General features: G+C 43.2%; 1 long non-coding RNA gene across 1 annotated transcript; it reads left to right on the plus strand.

The window, feature by feature from the left end:
• Positions 1-8: 8 nt before the first annotated feature.
• Positions 9-20,173, plus strand: LOC137219645 (uncharacterized). Its single transcript, XR_010941189.1, has 3 exons — positions 9-371; positions 909-1,035; positions 19,814-20,173. It is a non-coding gene; the product is annotated as an uncharacterized lncRNA (long non-coding RNA).
• Positions 20,174-22,132: the final 1,959 nt, after the last annotated feature.

Raw genomic sequence — 22,132 nt, forward strand, 5'->3', positions numbered from 1 at the left:
GTTACGGGCCTCTCCCAGCGCTACCGGCCCCGCCCACCGCGGGCAAGCCAGTCCCGCCCCTCCGAAGAGAACCAATCGGAGTACGGGAGTGGTGGGCGGGGGGGCGTGTCCCTAGGCCTGCTCCTCAGCCTGCTGGGACCCGACTGTTGATTCACCTTCTTATCGTTCCGCCCTGCCGCTGACAGGATTGGGAAATCGTCCTAAATGGGATTTGTTTTGTTTGACGGATGGAAAAACGGAGGCTTAGAGAAATTAAGCAGTTGTCTAAGTCATACTACTAGGAAAGGACCAGTCTCTTCACCCGTACGCCTTCCTTCAATACCTTTGGATATGACTACCTGGCATCTGAGAGGAAATGCTGCGTTTTCCACGTATGCGTTTACTTCAATATTCGCACCGAAGAGCAGGAAGGGTTCCAGTGGGACAGATAGAAGCCCCCAAATTTAACACCTTATAAACTACTCCTGGCCCAGGAGTCTCTCAGACAGAGACACTCAGGGATTATCAGGATTCCATGCACGAATTTGTTTGTTTTTTAACATCTTTATTGGAGTATAATTGCTTTACAATGTCGTATTAGTTTCTGCTGTATAACAAAGTGAATCAGCTATAGGTATACATATATCCCCATATCCCCTCCCTCTTGCGTCTCCCTCCCTCCCACCCTCCCTATCCCACCCCTCTAGGCGGTCACAAAGCACCGAGCTGATCTCCCTGTGCTATGTGGCTGCTTCCCACTAGCTATCTATTTTACATTTGGTAGTGTATATATGTCCATGCCACTGTCTCACTTCGTCCCAGCTTACCCTTCCCCCTCCCCGTGTCCTCAAGTCCATTCTCTACGTCTGCGTCTTTATTCCTGTCCTGCCCCTAGGTTCTTCAGAACCTTTTTTATTTTTTTTTTTTAGATTCAGCATATATGTGTTAGCACCATGCACGAATTTGAACTCATGGAAGCCAGTTATGGGCCTAAGTCATCAGGCGTGGAGGCAGTGGTTTCACAAATGTCTTGCCCTTGCTGACCTCTCACCCCATGTAAGTGGCATTTCCCTTTGTTCCTCCTAAAAAGGTCTCTTCCGTCTCTTCAAGGGTGCTTCCTCTTTCTGATACTCCGGGAATTGGTAAGTAAGCTCATATCACCTAATCTGCCGTCTTTATAGTTATAAGCTTCGGTCACATCTCCTCAGGGTGAGTCCGCATCTTTTTGGCCTGGCCTCAAACCCCCATTTTCATCGTTGTTATAAATGCTGCGTGGTGGTGCTGGTGCAGGAGTTTGTCAGCTCTGGCTCTGGGGGACCTGGCTCTCTGAGCTGAGATGTTCAACAAAGGTGAGGTAACTTCCCTCAGCTGCCCTGGGCCATGAGCAGGTGGGGTCCACAGGTGTGCGAGCCGAAGCCCCGCCTCCATTTCCTGCCTCCAACTCCGCCTCCCCATATTCTCAGGAAGATTCTCAGGCTACCCCCATCAGAACTTGGGTACAGAAACAAGAACTTTTACTCTGAGTAGCAGCCTTCAGTTCCCTCTGGTGGCCAAAGGGTGTTACACACACTGCTTGCACATTCAGGTAAGGGGGTGAGCACCTTAGTCAAAGTTGGTTTTCTTTTTAACAACTGAATTTGGGAGAGCTTCGAGCTAGATGGAAAACTAAGTGGGAGAAATCTGAGAGGAGGAAAATCAGGTTTATCATTTTCAAAAAAAATATTTAATACAAATCATTTGAGTGCCTGCCAATTACAAATATTTCATCCCTAACCTGTTAAGGGAAAAAGCATATGGAATTTCAAATTTGGAGTTCTAATCTCAGCTCTGCCACTATCAAGTCATGTGAACGTGGGACTTCCATCTCACCTCTTTGGACCACTGTTTTCGATTCTAAAATGAGTTGGATTAGATGATATCTGATACCTCTTTTGGTTCTCTTCTCTGTTTTTCTGTTAACATGCAAAACAGGGGCCTTTTGTAAGTTTTAGAACATGAATACTTTTTTTGCAAGAGGACTACAAAATCTTTTTTGTTTATTGCTATACCACTATCGCTAGTCTATGAAATAACAGTAAGCTCTATTATAGCCCCATTACAACACAGGTGCCTAGAACTTGGTCTTATGCATCTGAGCATGAGAATAAGGTCTACAAACCTCCAGTTTTAAGCACCTCCCCTCAGTGTCTGTCTTTGCACTGGCTGTTAAGTCTGCACAAAATGCTCCTCCCTCAGCTGAGGGCATGGCTACCTCATTCACATCCAGATCTCCACTCAGATGTCACTTCTTAAGGGTGCCACTCTTTCTAAGAGGTCTTCCTTGGTTATTCTCCATTGGACAGCCTTGTTTATTTCTTTCATAGTGCAGTAGTTCAGAATAAGTTGCCCCAAGATGTACCACTTTGGCACGTGAATTTTTTTTTTTTTTTTTTTTGGAGATTTCTGTTTATTCATGAGGCATTTTCTTCCTAGTAAACAATGTTGGTGCTTCTTTGGTCCCTTCAAGAAGCTCTGGTATGATTGCATCATCCAATCTAAGATGCTAGTAAACAATGTTGGTGCTTCTTTGGTCCCTTCAAGAAGCTCTGGTATGATTGCATCATCCAATCTAAGATTTTTTTAAATGCCTTTTAACTGCATAACTATAGAACAACATGAGATAATTCAAAGGAGTTACAATGCCAAGATTCATTCATTTGATTCATTACTATTTAGAGCCTTTGCTGAGAAGATGAAGCTATCATCCTTTTTTGAGAGAAAATTGGCTAAGTTTAAGAGCCCTCTGAATATTCTGTAGGACATCCTGTTTCTGTCCTATTTCTTTACTCTGTTCTCTGCAGTGATGACAGCTGTATTGAAATTCAATGCCCAGGATTTCAAGTGCTATAAGCATGTGGATTATTTGGAGCTGAAAACAACCAAGGCCCAAAGACTTGGGAAGAACCTTTGACCTTCCCCCTACCTGCCTAAAAGTAGTAGAGGACCTGTTCCAGGAAGGGAGCTATCACCATAGATAACTATAGTATAACACGAACTAGTTGTTTTAGACAGGGAAGAGCTGTCAACCACAAAGTAATGCAGGAGGCTGCAAAGAAGGTAAGAGTTTATTTGGGGTCTTAAGAATTGCAATTCAGGAGACACAGATTTGGGTAACCCTGAAAGAGTGTTCTGAGAAAAAGAAAGAGTCAGGGGTTGTTAAAGCCAAAAAAACCCAGAAAGCCACGAGGCTGTTAAAAGTAGCTGGGTGAGAATTGTGATGACTTTGACTGCAGTCAGAAAATATTTGTCCATAAGGAATCACAGGTTGTTTTAGGGTAGGGGTCCAACAAATAGACAGACTCTCACAAGTTATTTTAGGGTAAGGATCCAATTAATATTTTGAGTATTTGTCAGGTGTTGTGGATGTCTGGATGACTTCATCACGTCAAAAGGTCAGATTCCATCCCAGCTGAGATGTGCATAAGTCATACTTCTTTAGTAGCCTCCTGGCTCCATTTTAGAGAGCTCTCTTAGCAATACCTACTCCATTTTTATTTTCCTTTCACAGAACCCAGCAAAGTCTGTTTGTTAAAATTCCTCTCTGCAACCTATTGTTTCTGTATGGTGCAGAAAACATTTGTTTACCAAACGTTTGCTGTTTTTCATCTTCCTCTGAATTGCTTTCTTTCCCTTTGAAGGACCAGACTTCTACCCCTTTCTTTTTAGTCTGGAATGACATATAGATCTCATTTAGCCTGACTGTCTTTGGAATCTTTCATGGTATGTGGATTCCCCACAGTCCTTAATTAAATTTGTTTTTCTCCGGTTAATCTGTCTTATGTCATTTTAGTTATTTGACCAGCTAAAAAAACCAAGAGAGGAAGGGGGAAATTTTCCCCTCCCAACAACCAGCGATCATCACACTCTGCAACAACCATATTTATTTAGTTAGGTATTTGTTCATTGTCTCCCTTGCCAGAACGTAAGCTCCAGGAAAGGAGGAATGTCGTCTGTCTTGTCCACTTCCATATCCGCAATGCAGAGTAGGCACTCAATAAATATTTATCGAATGACTGAGTTAATGAGTAATATCTGACAGAATTCTTTGCACATAGAGCCTTATAAAATCAATATTTAGCCAATTAGGACAACTGAATGGAGACATTCAAGAATAGCAACAGGCGCTTCAGCTCTTTGCAAACCCTCCACATTGGAGAATTGGGAAAAGCCCTTAGCCAGGAGTGGCTGGATCAACCATCCAAATCCCACTGCTTCTCATCTGGACTTTCTGTCCATATTTGAACAGCCTGAACTGATCCCCATCTCCCACAGACCCATCAGGAAATAGCCGTCTTCTCCTTACATCTGGGTTCGATCCTGGTGAGGAACGCACCCTTTTACATGGTGTTACCCTTGTTTATTTGTCTGGGTCGCTACCAGCCCAAGTTTCATCTAGTTCAGGAGCTGTGGCTACGTTATCTCCATATCCCAGCGCTGAGTGCAATGCCAGACATCCAGCAGGCATCCATTACTTGCTATTGACAAAATGAATTGTATGAGAACAGTTTTACCAACCGTAGAATGTTCTCAGGCTGTCTGCAATAGCTCAGGAACTTTCTGCTTTGCAGTATACGTGTTTCAAATAGTAGGTTGCTTAGTGACATGGTGAAGAGAGCTAGCTTTGGAGTCAGCCACTTAAGCATGACTGTGATAGGATGAGTTCCTCCTCATTAAAAAGAAGAAAATAATACCTCCTACCTCATTGGATTTTGTGGCAGTTAAATGAGATAATAATGTACAATACCCAACATAGCGCCTGGGACATAGTAAATGCTCAGTAATTTCTAGTTGTTATCTTAGTGATTGTTAGCTTTTGTTCCACTCTTTCTGTTCCTACTTTCTATGCTACAAATCTGTAGATTGCTTCATTTAATCTCTTTTTGAAATTGAATGCTTTCCACTGTGGCCTCTGTTTAAAAAAACATGCCTTCTGAAAAAATAACTTTACAAAATGTCTGGGAATTCCTCAAGTAGCTACTGAGAAGTTTCATAGCCTACACCTACTTTCAGGGAGAAAATGCCCATGCATATTATTTTTCATTAATCAGATGTCCTTTCTTTCACACTTCTTATCATCCACCCTCACTTTAATCAAATGTTCCCAGACTTTAAAACGTAGTAATACAGGGCTTCCCTGGTGGTGCAGTGGTTAAGAATCTGCCTGCCAATGCAGGGGACACGGGTTCGAGCCCTATCCTAGGAAGATCCCACATACCGCGGAGCAGCTAAGCCCACGAGCCACAACTCCTGAAGCCCGGGCACCTAGAGCCCGTGCTCTGCAACAAGAGAAGCCACCACGATGAGAAGCCCGCACACCACAACGAAGAGTAGCCCCCGCTCACCGTAACTAGAGGAAGCCCGTGCACAGCAACAAAGACCCAATGTAGCCAAAAATAAATAAATAAAATAAATAAATTTTTTAAAAAATACCTTTAAAAAAATAGTAATACAAAGCTACCCTTTTGTTGACTACCTTAAGTTTTGTATTTCACTCTTTCATGCATATTTACATTTGACTAACAATGGTTTTCCAGATGTTTTGGAAATAATTCTTGACTCCTGTCAGTCTACAGGACATGTTTTCCACCTGCCTGGATAGTGCTTGGTACATAAAAAGACATATTATCTAATATCTTTTGAATTAAGTGTTTTAAATCAAAAGCACATCAACTAAGCTTTAGAAGAGTAATCTTCCTAGTATTTCAATGATTTACTAATATTAATAGGAAAAGGAAGTTATTGGTGAGTCTGAAGAAAATTATTAAATTAGAATTTACACTAAAAGCCAGACTTTCACATCATTATCATAATAATTTAAGGAGTACAAATAAAAGAGTACCTATAACAAGATATATGTCCACTTTGCCTGCCAGATGCCAAAATTTTCACTATGTATGCATTTGTATATTAAATTTATGCATTTCACAAGTATACATTGAGTGCTAGCCAAGCCCTGGGGGCACAGTGGTAGGTGCTGAGAAACCAAATATTAATAGACATTGTCCCTGCCCATAAGGAAAATTTCTTCCTAGTTAATTAGCAGGTAAGCAAATAGAAAAATTATAATTCAATGTCATTAGTGCTATATGGAGGACTATACAAGGGGCAAAGGAAACACAGAAGAAGGAACCTAGGCCTACCCTCAAGGAAAGGCTTCATATCAGAGACAGTTCTTGAGTTGAAAATTGAAGGATAGGTAGAAGATTGGCAGACAATGCGAAGGTGGGAGAGAGAGAAGGAAGGGAAGAGTTTTACACAGAGGGCCTAGAATGTACATGGGCATGGAGACATGATGTGTTGGGAAGGCAGCTGTGGTTGAAGGGAGTGTGAAGAACCATTGGTGGGAGACAGGCATGTTCAGCTGTGTAGGGGAAATGGATCACGCCAAGGGCTGTAGTCAACCCAGGGATCTACTGGGAACGGATCCACTTCTAAGCTCTCTCACATGGTTGTTGGTAGGATTCAGTCCTTTGTGTGTTGTTGGATTGAGGGCCTCAGTTTCTTGCTGGCTGCTGGCTGGAAGCCTCCCTCCATTCCTTGCCACATGGGCCCCTCCATAGGGCAGCTCACACCATGGCAATTGGCTTCTCTTGAAGCAACTAAATGAGGGAGAAAGAAGGCCAGCAAGATAGAAGCCAGAGTCTTTTTATACCTTTTTTTTTTTATAATCTTGGAGTGGCATCCCATCACTCAAAGAGAGGTGATTAACATAGAACACAAATACTAAGAGGTGAGAAAGATGGGTATTTGGGATTGGTGCAGTTACATAACTTTAGTGTTCAGTTATGAATTCAGAAAAGCATCTACAATTTATATTTGTTCTCCAGACCAGCTCTGTGCTTTCCCCTGGTCTCATGCCTTAGTCTAAAAATGGAACACGATGGAAAGGGGAAGAAGTGACTAAAAAAAACAAGACCACATGAAGTGCATATGGTGGCAATAATGTTTGGCAACAGTGAAGCAGCTGTGGGCTGGTGCAGATCTGCAGTGCTTAACACAGTGGTGCCCCCTGAAAGTGGCTGGACTAATGGTTCTGACAACAGAAGAAGGGCCCTTATGCAGCAGTGCAGGCAGAGGTGGCTTCAGCAGGCACTGGAGGTTGAGCTCATTTGTTTTGAGCCTGTGAGAGACATCTCAGTGATAGGACAAGCTTGGAGAGCAATAGAGGTCCCACTGTGTTGAGTAGAGATGAGGGCCATAGAGCTAGAGTTCAATGTTAACGTGACCTGTTTTATCTCCCAGGCAAACAGAAGCTACCTATGTAGGTAAAGCTTTCACTGGAAAGAAGGAAAAATCATTGGCTAGCTAGTTTGCGGTGAATGAGAAGTTGACTGTGGTCCGAGGTCTTAAAGTGGCAGGCAATGCACTGAATTCAGAACAGCTATTCCTAGGTTCCTCTTGTTTCTTCTCCACAACCTCTGAGAGGCTTAGGCTCGGAGTCAAAATCTTCACTTATCAAAAAAGTGCAGGAGTTGGGACTTCCCTGGCAGTCCAGTTGTTAAGACTCGGTGCTTCTACTGCAGAAGGCACGGGTTCGATCCCTGGTTGGGGAACTAGATCCCACATACCTAGGATCCCACATGCCGTGCGCCCAAAAAAAAGTGCAGGAGTGACATGGCAAGGTGTGGGGTGATAGGGATGGCTTGGCTTTTTGTTTTTTTTAATATCTATTTATTTATTTGTTTACTTTGGCTGTGCCAGTTCTTAGCTGCAGCACGCCCGATCTTCGTTGCGGCATGTGGGATCTTTTTTATTTTTTTAATTGCAGCATGTGGAATTCTTAGTTTCAGCCTGCATGCCAGATCTAGTTCCTCCACGAGGATGGAACACGGGCCCCCTGCATTGGGAGCTCAGAGTCTTACCCACTGGACCACCAGGGAAGTCCCTGGCCTAGCTTTTTGTTAATAGTTTTTCCTAAAAGCAAGAAGGGAAATGAAAGCTAAGTTGTGACAGATAGAGGTGAATTGTCAAGATATTACGTGGCTTGCATATAGAGCCTTATGTCATTTAGATCTCGCTCCATACACACCATTACTTAAACCAGTGCTTGATGAATATTTATATGTTTAATGTAAGGATATTTTGCAGAGTAGAAAAGCCACATTTACTAGATCGTGTGCCTTATTTCCAATAATCACAGACTTTCATGACATGAGGGATGATTTAGTTTTGGAGGTTAAATTGTGACTGAAGGCAGTGTTAGTCACCTGGGTGACTGCTAGAATACCAGATACAGTAACTAGAATTAATTAAAAGTCCTTTAAAAATTTGCCTTATGGGGGCTTCCCTGGTGGTGCAGTGGTTAAGAATCCACCAGCCAGTGCAGGGGACATGGGTTCGAGTCCTGGTCCAGGGAGATCCCACATGCCGCGGAGCAACTAAGCCCGTGCGCCACAACTACTGAGCCTGCGTGCCACAACTACTGGAGCCCGCACGCCTAGAGCCCGTGCTCCGCAACAAGAGAAGCTACCGCAAGGAGAAGCTCACACACCACAAAGAAGAGTAGCCCCCACTCACCGCAACTAGAGAAAGCCTGTGCGCAGCAATGAAGACCCGACGCAGCCAAAAATAAATAAATAAATTTATAAAAACAAAATAGCATATACCTCCAACATTGATGAGTTTCTTTGAGGATGCCATTGGTTAATATTTTTAAAATCATAATTGAAGTTGATTTCTTCAAGAAACGTCAGCATCTTATTAAGAAGGATCTGGCACATGAAGCATTGAAATGAGTTCCCTGCAGTTCTGTCTATTATGTTTTAGGAAGTCAGGCATGTTTCTCTTGGGCTGAGGCTGGGAGCCAGCTCTGCATGTGTTCTTTGTTCCCGAGCATCCCTTTGCTTTCCTAGCAGTTATTTCCATAACCCACAGCCCCTCCAGGGCATTGGAGCCAGCACCATGAAAGGGGGTTAATTTACCTCCACATGCCATGTATCTGCCTCCTGTCAAACAAAATTACATTTCCTGAAATCCAAGTGGAATGTAGGGTCATAATAAGCTTAGGTGTGATGAATGTGAGAGGACTAGATTGTCTGTAGTATGAAAGAAAAATCAAAATGGAGTCAGTGTTGCTAAGAGAGCTCTCTAAAATGGAGCAAGAAAGTGTGACTTATGCATGTCTCAGGCTGGATGGAATCTGACCTTTTGACCTGATGATGTCATCCAGAACACCTGCCAGAAACTCAAGATACTTATTGGACCCTTACCCTAAAATAATTTGTGATAGTCTATCTACTTATGGGACCCCTTACACTAAAACAACTTGTTATTCCTGAAGGACAAATATTTCCTGACTGCAGTCAGAGTCAATCACAGTTCTCTCCAGGCAACTCTTAACAGCCTGGTGGCTTTTCTTCTTTGTAAGTCCCTGATGCTTTCTCTTCCTCAGAACACTCTTTCAGAGTTACCTGAATCTATGCCTCCCAAATTACAATTCTTAAGACTCCAAATAAACTCTTATTTGTAGCCTCCTGCGTTATTTTTTGTTTTTGTTGAAGTAGAACAGAACTGGGTTCTGTGAAGAGGGTGCAGTAAAATAAAGATTTATGGAACTCTTCCTGAGGTTTTTTTTTCCCTTTTGAGAAGGGATCCACTTAAATTTTTTGTGACATTACAGCTTTTAAAAATATTTACCCATGTTTACCCATGAAGTCCTGAGAGGATTTGTTGAGAGTTAAAGCAGGTTTGTTAGTGGGAGCCCTTCCCCGTAGATGCGTAGCCAGGGGAGCCCTGCAGTGGGAAAAGGCTGCCTTGGCCTCCCTGCTAGACCTTGAGGACTTGGCCAGAGCCTTTAGCCTCCTTAAGTACTTCTCTCTCTCTCTTTTTTTTTTTAATGTTTATTGGAGTATACTTGATTTACAATGTTGTGTTAGTTTCAGGTGTACAGCAAAGTGAATCAGTTTTATATATATATATATATATATATATATATATATATATATATATATCCGCTCTTTTATTTAGATTCTTTTCCCATATAGGCCATTACAGAATACTGAGTAGAGTTCCCTCTGCTATAGAGCAGGTTCTTTTTAGTTATTGATTTTATATATAGTAGTGTATATATGTCAATCCCAAACTCCCAATTTATCCCTCCCCCACCTTATCCCCTGGTAACCATAAGTTTGTTTTCTATATCTGTGATTCTACTTCTGTTTTATAAGTAAGTTCATTTGTACCTTTTTTTTAAGATTCCACATATAATCGATATCACATGATATTTGTCTTTCTGTGTCTGACTTACTTCACTCAGTATGACAATCTCTAGGTCCATCTATGTCGCTGCAAATGGCATTATTTTGTTCTTTTTAATGGCTGAGTAATATTCCATTGTATATATGTACCACATCTTCTTTATCCATTCCTCTGTTGATGGACGTTTAGGTTGCTTCCATGTCCTGGCTATTGTAAATAGTGCTGCAATGAACATTGGGGTGCATGTATCTTTTCAAATTATGGTTTTCTCCAGGTATATGCCCAGGAGTGGGATTGCTGGGTCATATGGTAATTCTATTTTTAGTTTTTTTAAGGAACCTCCATACTGTTCTCCATAGTGGCCATACCAATTTACATTCCCACCAATGGTGTAGGAGGGTTCCCTTTTTCCACACCCTCTCCAGCATTTATTGTTAGTAGATTTTTTGATGTTGGCCATTCTGACTGGTATGAGGTGATACCTCATTGTAGTTTTGATTTGCATTTCTCTAATAATTAGTGATGTTGAGCATCTTTTCACGTGCTTTTTGGCCATCTGTATGTCTTCTTCAAAGAAATGTCTCTTTAGCTCTTCCACCCATTTTTTGATTGGGTTGTTTGCTGTTTTGATATTGAGCTGCATGAGCTGTTTGTATATATTTTGAATATTAATCCCTTATCAGTTGCTTCATTTGCAAATATTTTCTTCCTTTCTGAGGGTTGTCTGTTTGTTTTGTTTATGGTTTCCTTTTCTGTAAGCACTTCTCTTTTTACTTTCAATAAAAAGTCATTCCAGCTTTTTATTTATTCTAAATAATCCTCAAAAAAAAAAGTCCTTAAATTATTGTCAATGGCTGAAAAAAAAAAACCTTTCTTCTATTCACAACACTTTGATATCAAATGTGTCTGTATAGGTTTCCCACATCAACCACCTCAACTCTCTGGCACCAGATGGGTGTCCTACAATTCAATTCTGACACCAACTACCCAGAGCTTGCTCAGACCCTAGAGGTTAGGCACTCAGTCCCCTAAGACTACAGCCCTCCTTTAGAAGTTTAAATGCTCATCACAAGTAGTAGGTCCCCAGGTTACCCACACTTCTTTCCAACTTGGCTACAAATTGGGGGTTTCCATGACCCCCTCCTCAAGTTTGATAATTTGCTACAGCAGCTCACAGGCCTCAGGAGAACACTTACGTTTACTAGTTTATTATAAGTAATATAATAAAGGATAGAGATGAACAACCAGGTGAAGAGGTACATAGGCAAGGACTAGGGCTGGAGCATAGGAGCTTCTGTCCCTGTGGAGTTTGGGAACTCTGAATGAACCTTGTTGTTTAGGATTCTTATGGAGGTTTCACTCCATAGGCATGATTGATTAAACCATTGGCCATCGGTGATTAGCTCAGTCTCCAGTCTCTCTCCCCTCCTGGAGGTCAAGGTAGAAAAGTCAGGGACTAAATCAAATATTATAACAAAAGATGCTCCTATCACTCAGGAAGGTTGTGGAACCACAAAGTCTTCCTTCCACAACATCTGGAATTCTATGTGACACACAGGGACACTTGCAGTAAGGAAGGTGGATAAAAACCATGAAGAACCTCCCAGAGGTAAGGTTTGCTGTCAAGTGACTTACAAAATCTTCCTGTTTTCAGAGGTTTTGGATTTTCAAAATGAGGATATGAGATTGAGGGCCTGTAATACATATAAAAGTGCTTAGAATAGTGCTGGGCACATGGCACTTAATAAATATTTGCCATGTTGATTACACTGAGAGGGTTCTGTAACTAAGGAACTGTACTTTGGGAGCTCAGTTTCACAGGTGCACAGAGTGATCACAGCTTAGGGCAACACCATGGGAGAGGGCATCCTCTCAAATCTGTACCCTGAGAAACTACACTCCAGCACCAGGCTGCCTGTTTGCAATGTGTCCTCAACAGTTCACTGTGAAGGCTCTGAATGCAGTCTGTCTGTAGAGGGCTTTGGTTTCTCATTTGTTAAATTATTTGCTTTTGCATAAGACAATAGGAACAGAATCGGCTCCATAGCTTGAAGAGTGGCCCAGAATTCTTGGGCTTCCTGTTGGGGGTGGGAAGGCACAAAGATGGAAGGAATAAATTCTTTCGATAGAGGCATGGGAATGTAGAGTAGTGTGATCTTTAACTGTCCTCCAAGTTAAATACACGATAGAAGTAAACTCAGCCAAAAATATTTAAAGTATCTCCCATGATTTAATCATCCATTTACTGATTCATTTAACAGTGAGTGCTTTAGTGCTTGCTGTGGACCAGGCACTGTTCTGTGCCCTGGGGATTCAGGGCTGAACCAGACAGACAAGGTCCTGGCTATGGTTACATCCTCCCCAAATTTATATGTTGGAATCCTAATACCCTGTGTTAGAAGGTGGCGGGGGGTTGGGGGGTGATGGTTCTTTGGGAGGTGATTAGATCATGAGGGTGGCGCCTTCGGGATAGGATTAGTGCTCTTGTAAAAGAGATCTCACAGAGCGAGCTCCTTTGCCCCTTCTACTATGTGAGGACACAGAAGTCTGACCCAGAAGAGGGCTCTTACCTGACCATGCTGGTACCCTGATCTTGGACTTCCAGCCTCCAGAAATGTGAGCAATAAATTTCTATTGTTTTTAAGCCACCCAGTCTTAAAAACTGGTATTTTGTTATAACAGCCAAATGGACCAAGATAGTCCTCCTCTCTTGGGAGTTTCCATTCCAGCAAAGGGAATGGACTAAGGTGATTATTTATTGTTGCAAGTGCTAGGAAGACAGTAAAGCAGAGTGATGGTGCTAGAAATGGTAGTGATGGGCACATGGCACTTAATAAATGCCATCGTGATGGCTGGAAATGGTTATGTTGGATGGGGTGGTCAGGAAGAGTCTCTGTGAAGTTATCTTTACTAGTTGTGAAGGCTGAGAAGAAGCTGGCTCATGAAGAGCTCACAGAAGTAAGTTCTTGGAGGAAAGAGGAGCAAGTGTAAAGCCCCTGAGGTGGAAAAGACTTGAGATGTTTGGGGAACGGAAAGGAGACGTGTGGCTGGAGCAGGGTGAATGAGGGCAGCAGCTGTGGTTTGAGAGGCAGGCAGGGAACCACTCAGGTGGGACCAGCAGGCCACGCGAAGCAGTGTATACATTAAGTGCAGTGAGTAGCCACGGAGGGTGTGAGGAAAGAAAGAATATGCTCTGATTTATAATTATTTAAGGAGCATGGGAATTGTTTTGTATAGCGTGTTCCGGTCTATGATTTTTCTCATACCCATAATGGAATTTATAATGCAAATTTTTTTAATCAATTAATTTATTTATTTTTGGCTGTGAGTCTTCGTTGCTGCGCTTGGGCTTTCTCTAGTGGGGGCGAGCGGGGCCTACTCTTCATTGCGGTGCGCGGGCTTCTCACTGCGGTGGCTTCTCTTGTTGCGGAGCACGGGCTCTAGGCACACGGGCTTCAGTAGTTGTGGCACGCGGGCTCAGTAGTTGTGGCTCGCGGGCTTAGTTGCTCCACGACATGTGGGATCTTCCCGGACCAGGGCTCGAACCCGTGTCCCCTGCATTGGCAGGAGGATTCTCAGGAGGTTTCTGAGCCATCAGGGAAGTCCCTATACTATATATATATTTTTTAATCTGATAGCAGCAGCCTGGAGAGCCCCATCTCCTTCATCTTAGTGGGACTACTTTCCCCTTTAATATTTAAATTAAAATACCTATTTACTGGGCTGGGAAACTCAGCATTTCCTCACAGAATAATTGAGAATCCTCAGGGGGTTGTGTTTCTTGTAATAGTTGTCCGATAAATTATTGATGTAGCTTGAAGCTTTCTCTTCTTTTTGTCCTAAATTAACCCAACAAACACTTTCTCTTAATCCTCCACCTCATAACAAACACTACCCAAAGTGTAGCAGGTTTTTGTTGAAGATTTGGGGGTGGATTTACTTTGCTATGTACCACAGCAGATTATTTTAAATTGAATATTCGAATCTCTTTTCTAGAAAGTTTCCCAGGCTGCTTCAAGAAACTTTAAATTCTTTTTTTTTTAATATGGACAGTAGTTTAGCTTGAGGTCTTTTCCTAGCCCAGCCACCCTGCTGTGAGGCTATTTTCCCCCAATAAAATGGCTTTCTAAGCATTGTGTTAAATAAAATACACTTCTTTTTCTAAAGAAATTCTGGGGCCTATTTTTAAACTAGCAGGGTTTTTTTTTTTTTCTCCCTCCTTCACATTCATAAAACTGCAAAGGGAAACTCTTAAGTAGTTACACAATGTATGCTGATGGAATAAATTTCAAGCTTTCTGGTTGAAATCATTTTATTCCTTCATACCTAGAAAGGAGGAGGGTGGGAAGGAACATTTAAGTGGGCCAAGGGCTATCATCCATTCCATCTGTGGTATACATTTTGCTGTCCACTCAATATTTCAGGCTGTCTGCAGTATTTCAGGGAGGACTGTAGTTCCTGACCGAATTGGGGTTAGTGGGGGTATGTGACTAGTTCTGGCCAAGGAGCTACATGTGGAAATGATGTGTATCATCTCCATACTGGTGCAAGACCCACTTTCCCTCTACCTAGGCAGTTGATAATGTTCCAGATTGTGGCTGCTCTGTCCACCTGGACCCTGAAGCATTGTAGAGCATATCCCCACGACCCCAAGGTCATCTGCAGTGAACACAGTGAACATGTATTATGATTGGGACATAACAATGACCTTTTATTGGTTGAATTCATAGCATAACTTAGTCTATGTTGACTCATATACTGTCTAATTATAATTCTTGCCAAAACCCTGTGGAGTAGGTATTAATTATCTCCATTTTATTGATGTGATTTCCTCAGGTCACAGAGCAAATAAGTGGTAGAATCTGTTTTCAAACCCACATCTGTCTGACCCAATGCCTGTGCTCACTACCCTGTATTTATAGTTCCATTTATTAAACTTTACTTTCTGATGAGTGTCCTTACGAACTGATTCATAGCTTTTATAAATTTCAGATTCTGCTGTGCAGTGATGCCAATAAAATAGCACCATAGAATTTTTTTTTTTTTTTTTTTTGTGGTACGCGGGCCTCTCACTGTTGTGGCCTCTCCCGTTGCGGAGCACAGGCTCCGGACACGCAGTCTCAGCGGCCATGGTTCACGGGCCCAGCCGCTCCACGGCATGTGGGATCTTCCCAGACCGGGGCACGAACCCGTGTCCCCTGCATCAGCAGGCGGACTCTCAACCACTGCGCCACAGGGGAAGCCCCTAGAATTTTTACTATATATTATTGTATTTGATCCTTACAACAACTCTATGCAGCAGGTTCTTCTTAGCCTCATTTTACAGATGATCCAAATGAAGCCCGGAGCCATTAAGGGACTTTCCCTAAGGGAGACAGATATTACAGGACAGAGCCAGGTCTTGAACCTAGATTTTCTGACTTCAAGTGTAGTGCCCTTCCTAATTCAGGGTGCCTTTTAAACCAACTACTTTTCCTTCACTGTAGACCTGAGGTCAGTGAAGCAACCAACAATGATTCCATTTATTCTTTCATTCATTCCACAAATACTTATTGAGCAGCTCCTATGTGGCAAGCACACTTCTTAAACAAAATCTGTTGATAAATTCTGGAAGGAATAAATTAGGAGAAAGAAGATGACCAGTTTCCAGGAAGAAGTTTAAAGTTAGGAAGGGGTGCATTGGTGTTTGAGTCAGTTTTATACCAACCTGTAAGAGCTGATTCTACACATCTCTTATCTCTGAGTTCAATGACCTTGCAGCAGCTTGAAATTGCCCGTGTTGGAAGTATTTACACCATAGAAATTGGCATAAATCAGGGATACTTTTTTCCCCCTGGAGAGCTGATTGTAAATCATCTCTCCACTGATGGGGACTTTGTATGAGTGGTGGCCTTTGCCCTAGCACCAGGGAGTGGAAAATAAAGTTGAATGTGTTCCCTGGTCAACCAAACCCTTGGACCACAGACAAAATTGTCCATAGCTTCCATGTCCAATCTGGGAATAGTGTCTGTTATCTTTTAAGAAGAGGGAGGGACATTAAGTCATCCAGGGAAGAAATGAGGAATGAATAGTGGAAAATCTTCCTAGCAATTCAATCCTACTGTCCCCAAATCTGCTTTCTCCAGACATGAAAACTTGAGCATAAGGGGAAGCAAGAAGCAACATCAGTAGCTGAGGTGGTGGAAAGGAAGTATATATTTTGTTGTCACTGGCAAAATCTTCAGCAGCGGTGTTGCATAGGGGCTGCATTGGGCAGCACTGATGGCACTGGGTACCAAGATAAGTCAGGAGAACAGAATCTAGGACAACCCTGCAGTGAAGTGGAAGTCAAGAGGGTGAAGAAATCAAATTCCCACTCTCCAAATTAGTGACTCTGATTTCATCCCCACCCTTCAGTGGGAAGGTTGACAACTATTCCCATGCTACTAAATCCAATGGACACGTCATTTCTCAGAAGTATTCAATACACCTGACCACTTCATTCTTCTCAAAACAGTCTCTCCCTTTGACCCCCCGATTTTGCTCTCCTTGGCTTTCCACTATTTTGGGCACATCTTAGTGGCCTCTGCCTGCTCCTCCTTTCCTATTTAACTTAAAAAATTATGTTGTTTTTCTTTTTGTTGTTGGGATGTAAGAGTTCTTTATATATTCTGGATACTAGACCCTTATCAGATATATGATTTGCAAATATTTTCTCCCATTCTATATATTGTCTTTTCGCCTTCTTGATAATGTCCTTTGATATACAAAAGTTTTTAGCTTTGAGGAAGTCCAATTTATCTATTTTTTCTTTTGTTGTTCATGCTGCCACTTCCTAGCTGCATAACCTCTCTGTACCTTCAATTTCTTCATCTATAAAATGGCAATAATAGAGTTGTTGTGAGAATGAAATACACAGATAAATTTCTTAGAAAATTACCTGGTGCAAAATCAGCACTTGATAAACATTAGTTGTTATTATACTACATTTACTCTCTAGGCCAATGTGGTGTGAGGACATTTCTGTGACATAAGTGTATACCAAAGGCAGAGCATAGACAAAAATTCTAATGAGTGCATTCCCTTACTGTGTAGGTTATAGCCCTCTGGACTTGATCAAACAAATATTTTGCTTCCATAAGCTTAGGTATGGTGCTAGCTGCCAGTACTTACTTAGAGGATAATGTCTTCTGAAGATATGACTTTTTATCAGGTTTTGTGATCATCCAACACGTCTGCTGCTTAATTTGTATTTAATAACACATTTGAGCTCTTCTTTTTTACTTACTCCCAAAGAGCTATCATCCAGATGTGTCTGAAACAGCTTTAGATTTCCTGCCATCCTGACCCCTCATTTCATCCCAAGCATACTTCTATTCTTTTTACCAGGGGTTCAGGAAAAGGACAGTCCTCACTGAATATTGTGTCCCTCCCCGTGCAAAAAAAAAAATTCATATCTTGGAGTTCTAACCCCCAGTACTTCACAATGTGACTTGATTTGGAAATAGGGTCATTGCAGATGCAATTAGTTAATAAGGTCATACTGGAATAGATAAGAATGTCTCACTGGTAGTTTTCTTCCCCTGAGTCCTTGGGTTCCTGCTTGATCTGTGAACCCTTGGAAATAGTATTAATTCTTCTATATCTGGGCACAACCAGAGCAAAAATATGTTTTTCAGTATTCTGAAGGTTCAAAATAGGCTCGACAGCCTCCCAGTCAGATCATGCCAGTTCTGTAGCTAAGAATCTTCTCAACTTAGATTCCATCTAAGTTTGACGGTGGAGGAGGAGAAAGTCATCAAGGCTTGACTCTGTCGTAAAAAGAGGAACAAGGTGGAGGGTATGAGGTTAAGCTGTCACTCTGGGGCTGGACACAAAACACTGATTGTCAGTTCAGAGAACAGGGAAGGCGAGGGACAGGAGTAGTGGCTCAGGGCTTCAAGGCTGGCTGCCTCACGGTCCCCCACCCCTGCACGGCCTGAGAGGCAGCAGTGGCACCAAGCCGCTAGGATATTCTCTACACAGGAGCCAATAGCCCGTTTAGCGGCCCTCGCACCACTTGCTTTAGACCCTCCCATGCCTTGACTTTGGGAGTTGATGAAGTTGGCTTGCCTCTTTTTTTTTTTTTTTGCGGTACGCGGGCCTCTCAGTGTTGTAGCCTCTCCCGTTGCGGAGCACAGGCTCCAGACACGCAGGCTCAGCGGCCATGGCTCACGGGCCCAGCTGCTCCACGGCATGTGGGATCCTCCCGGACCAGGGCACGAACCCATGTCCCCTGCATCGGCAGGCGGACTCTCAACCACTGCGCCATCAGGGAAGCCTGGCTTGCCTCTTTTTATTCCTTGCAACCCCTCTCTCTCAGGCAGCTGATTCAGGCCCCAAACTTGGTGGAAACTTTGAATTTATATCCATCTCCCTTTTCTTGTGTACTTCCTTCCTCCTAGGTCCTTCCTCACAAGAACTTCAGTGACTCCTTCCTCCGCAGTGTTTCAGTGTAACCTCTGAGCCTCCAGATATCGTCTTGTGACTGGCGGTACTCCCCAGGTCCAGAGAACAGCCTGTGGGCAAGCCAGTTCACAGGCAGGGCAGCCTCTGTTTGTGTGTGTGGTGGAGGTGTCTCAGGTCCGGTTTCCCAGGAAGCAGATTCCGAAACAAACATTTGCATGCAATAAGGTTATTGGGAGCGACGCGGGAATCAACACGTATGGGGAGTAAAGAAAGCAGGGTTGGGCAGAAGGAGAAGTTGAGTGTGATACAGTCACAACGAAACACTCAGGCGATCCCATGGAGAGCTCCGGACCTGGGATGGCCTCCCAGATTGTCCTGACTGTCCAGGCCTTTACAGCCACCCATATCAACTTGTCATTAGATATGGGAACAGGACGGTGGATGATGCAGCTCTCTGCTGAAGGCAATCTTGGAAGCAGTACTCAGACACAGGCTGTCAGCTGTCAACCCTCTCAGCAGCTGGGGAAATGAGGGCTTCATCCGGGGTGGGGGAGGAGGGATCTGGGCAGCACACAGTGCATCCACCAAAGTCCACCCCTTTGCCACTTGAATCTACCTACTTTGTATAAACTTTGGAAGCAGTTCTTTGAGGATTTTCTTTTTTTGGCTGCGTTGGGTCTTTGTTGCTGCGTGCAGGCTTTCTCTAGTTGCTGTGAGCAGGGGCTACTCTTTGTTGCGGTGTGTGGGCTTCTCATTGCGGTGGCTTCTCTTGTTGCGGAGCAGGGGCTCTAGGCGCGTGGGCTTCAGTAGTTGTGGCACATGGGCTCAGTAGTTGTGGCTTGCAGGCTCAGAAGTTGTGGCTTGCGGGCTCAGTAGTTGTGGCTTGCGGGCTCTAGAGATCAGGCTCAGTAGTTGTGGTGCACAGGCTTAGTTGCTCCGCGGCATGTGAGATCTTCCCAAGCCAGGGCTCAAACCCGTGTCCCCTGCATTGGCAGGTGGATTCTTAACCACTGTGCCACCAGGAAGTCCCTCTCTGAGGATTTTCCTAGTGAGCCTTTCTACCTGGGGAAAACTTAGAAGAGGATGATTAGTGGGAACAAATGATAGAACTCACTGCTACAACTGGTCTCAACTGCTACTTATAATTTCCTTCTTGTACTGTCTCTTCTAGATTCCTCTGACCCTTCGTGAGCATCTTTGCTGGTCCAGGTGGCATACATGGTGGAGTAACCTAGACCCTTATCCCTGAGCGGTCTGAGTCCCTGATTATAATGTCCTTCTTAGGCCATGCCTGCTGCATTTGCCCATTTATCAGCAAAATTGGGCAAGGGAGAACCAAGTGACGTCTAAGAGGATCACCGGCATGCCGTCCACGATCTTTTTTGCCATCATTGCATAACAGCAGACTCATCTTCTCCTAAAGATCAGGGTCTTTTCCTGCTGGTTTCTCAGCATGAAAAAATTCAAGAAGATGGGCGGAAATATTCACCCTCTGGGAGAGCCAGAACCTCTAAATCTGCAGAGTCCAGAACTGTGGAGCAGGAAGCACAAGTTTCCAAAGTGGACCACTTGGGATTGTGGTAAGTGAGACCTCTCTTATTCTTACTCCATGATCTCCAGACCCAAGTAGTCTACCTGCTGGGGACACTGCAGTGGGTAATGATTGGTGATTGGGAGTATATACTCCACCCAGGAGGATAGCACCCCATCTTCACATGATATCAACTCCAGCATAGCACCTCAGCTGTGCCTTCAGGAGGGCATTCCTTTGTTCTAGCAGGATGGCATTTTCTGAGTGTTCTTGTATGTGAAGGATCAGTGAATCCTTTGGTCATGGGCTCACTTCTGCATCTCCTGCGCTGTAAAGTGACCCTCATGGTCCAATGCTATGTTATAGGAGATCTCATTTCTGTGAATGAAATGTGGACTTCCACTTTCCAGAAGATGAAATATTAATTTTCCCTATTCCTGCCACTATGTACAACTAAAAACTCAGACATAAGAAGAGTCTGATAGGTGGAGTAAAGGTGTATGACTAGTTGGAGACCATGGGACCTGAGTGGTGGGTTCCCTGAGTTTTCTTTTTTTAATTATTATTTTCCCAAGTTTTCTTTTCTGTCTCATATATCTCCGACTTGGAGCTCAAGAAACTGGTAACCTGGAAACACAAATGGGCATTGACCCAAAACAGCCCCAACAAATGTCTGTTCTCTTTAGTTAAAGACCATGAAACGAACATTCTAGCAAGACAGAAAACGTTTAGATAACAATCACTTTACCTCAGCCAAATGCCACAGAAAAACTAAGGCTCTACCCATGCCAGCAAAAGCAAGTGGGGAGCCTTCGCACCCTTACCAGGCCATAACAACTCCACACCTCACACTCATCAGGGTAGTGTCAGAAAGTAGGGCTCATGTGTGTTAAGAATTCTTCCAATGTATTCGCTATTTCTTTCTCATAGTCTGAATAACACTATGTCATTAATAAGGTAGACCGATGTGATGACCATGCAGCATGGCCAGAAAGTCTAGGTCCCTCTGTACTATATTATAACATAAGGAGGGAATGTTTTATAGCAGCAAGAGTATATACTGTTGACTATTCCACATGAATGAGAACTGTTTCAGATTCTCCATTCTGATAGGGCTAGAAAGGAATCCACATCCAATGGCCACATACAATCTACAAATTAGTGTTAATTCACTCTAGCAAAGATAGCTCATATGGCACAGCAGCTACAGTTGAGGGTATGACTTGGTAAAGGCTGCCTCACTCCACTGTTATCCTCCAAGGTCTATCTCAAGCCAGAGTGATAAATTAAATAGACATATGTTAGTGACCGCCAACCCACATCCTTTAGGTTTTTAAAGATGGCATGAATCCCTGCTATCTTCCTCCAGGATGTGATATTGTTTTTGATTTACTATTTGGATGGGGTGGGGGGACAGTTTCAGGGGTTTGATTTGGGCCATCTCCACTATGACACCTCTCCATGAACAGGCCAATGTGGGGTTTCTGCCAACCCTCAGTGTCCATTTCAAATTATATTACTGAGGATGGGGAAATGACCACTGGGACAGTCTGTGGCCCTCAAGAGACCAGCTGTGAGTTGGACTGAGGCCAGGACCACTGATTACCCAGTCCTCACTCACCCCTACTCTAACGAAGGCCACGATAATGCTTTAGGTTTCCAGGTATCAATATCAACTTGGACCCCGTGTCCTCAGAATGTTTGGATACTACCCTTTTCTCAGTCCATAGTTGCCTGACTAAATAGCTCTTATTTTTGTCCGGGGAAAGACTACAGGGATCGTTCCCATTTAACCTTGTAACTTGTCATGGTTATTAGGCCTTCCCCCTAGGGATTCAACCTCTCCTCAATTAACGGTTTCTAGATCTGAAAACTGGCTCAGGTCTGAAAACTGAAAAAGAGATTTCTAACTTTTTATTATGGTGGCTGCTCTCAGTCTCCTAATGATCCACTTAAAAA

This window comes from Pseudorca crassidens, chromosome 2, assembly GCF_039906515.1.
Source record: "Pseudorca crassidens isolate mPseCra1 chromosome 2, mPseCra1.hap1, whole genome shotgun sequence".
Classification (NCBI taxonomy): domain Eukaryota; kingdom Metazoa; phylum Chordata; class Mammalia; order Artiodactyla; family Delphinidae; genus Pseudorca; species Pseudorca crassidens.